The sequence below is a fragment of the Budorcas taxicolor genome, chromosome 14 (assembly GCF_023091745.1).
Source record: "Budorcas taxicolor isolate Tak-1 chromosome 14, Takin1.1, whole genome shotgun sequence".
Classification (NCBI taxonomy): domain Eukaryota; kingdom Metazoa; phylum Chordata; class Mammalia; order Artiodactyla; family Bovidae; genus Budorcas; species Budorcas taxicolor.
Window position 1 is genome coordinate 74,658,321 of NC_068923.1, and position 1,507 is coordinate 74,659,827.

Genomic DNA, 1,507 nt, shown 5'->3' on the forward strand with positions numbered 1-1,507 from the left:
GTGTCTTTTGATGCACAAAAGTTTTTAATTTTCAGTAAGTCCAATTTGTCTGTTTTTGTTTTTTTTTTTTTGCCTGTTTCTTTGCTGTCATATGCAAGAAACCACTGCCAAATCCATTGCCATGAAGATTTTTCCTAATTTTTCTTTAAGTTTTTCTTTTTTAGTTTTAAATTTTACATTCAGGTCTTTGATCCATTTGATTAATTTTTGTTTGTTTGTTTTGACGGAATGAGAATTTTTATATCTTCTATACAGCCTTTTCCAGCTTGGCAACGGGCTTCCCTGATGGCTCAGCGGTAAAGAATCCTCCTGCAATACAGGAGAGGCGGGTTCAATCCCTGGGTTGGGAAGATCCCCTGGAGAAAGAAATGGCAACCCACTCCAGTATCTTTGCCTGGAGAATCCCATGGATAGAGAAGCCTGGTGGGCTACAGTCCCTGGGGTTGCACAAGAGTTGGATATGACTTAGTGACAAAATAACACAATGTCCACTGACTTTGGACCAAGGAAGTTGCCTCCCCAGTGATAGCAGATCTCATTTCTGTCATTATAATTGGTCCTGATGGCTTCCACCAGCTTAGCCAGAGTGCCCTTGTCTTCCGAGTTGACTTGTGTGAAGGCAACTGTGCAGGTCTTCCTGTGGACCACACATCCTACCCAGCCTGTCCTTCCTCTTGATGATACAGTATGGAACCCCCATCTTACAACACAGGGCAGGCAGGAAACCCACCAGTTCACTGGGATCCACGTCATGGGCAACCACCACCAGCTGAGCCTTCTTGCTCTCCTCCAAGGTGGGGACAGTATCAACGCCTGCTCAAAAGACAGGTGGCTCTTAGTGGGGACGTCCCCTTGGCCTGCAGCTTTTGTCTCAGCTCAGGCCAGCAACTTCTGCTTCCTCTCTTACTTCATCTCTGGTCTGCACTTGTGGACCAGCTTAAGTAGCTGTCTGGCGGTCCAAGACCTGGCTGAATTGGTTAATCACGGGAGGCACTCTTAGCCGCTTATGTAAGGTACTACATGTCACTGCAGCAGAATGTAGCGGGGTCACTTTATGAAGCAGGTGAGGTCCCTTTGGAGCTGGATGTCCAGTCCACTTTCTCAGCCTCCTCATTCTTCATGACAGCAGGGACCTGGTCTACCTTTTGCCCCTCAGCCTTCTTTCCCCTCGGCATCCTAGTGGAGAGCCCTTGAGCTAATTTTTGTCTATGGGATAAAGTAAGGTCCAACTGCATTCTTTTGCATGTAGATATACAGTTTTCTTAGCACCATTTGTTAAAGAGACTATCCTTTTCTCATTGAATGGTCTTGGCACCTTTGTTAAAAATCATTCTTTCTGGGCTCTCTATTCTCTTCCACTGGTCTGTATGTCTGTCCTATGCCAGAACGACATTGTTTTGATAACTGCAACTTTGTAGTTAAGTTTTGAAATCCAGATGTGTGAGTCCTTCAATTTTGTTCTTTTTCAAGGTGGGTTTTTTTGGTGTTTTTTTGGCTATTCTTTCGA

The 1,507-nt window shown here is 44.9% G+C and overlaps 1 pseudogene; it reads right to left on the bottom strand.

The window, feature by feature from the left end:
* Positions 1 to 465: 465 nt before the first annotated feature.
* On the bottom strand, positions 466 to 1,175 carry LOC128059203 (60S ribosomal protein L7a-like; annotated as a pseudogene).
* Between the last annotated feature and the right edge of the window lie 332 nt (positions 1,176 to 1,507).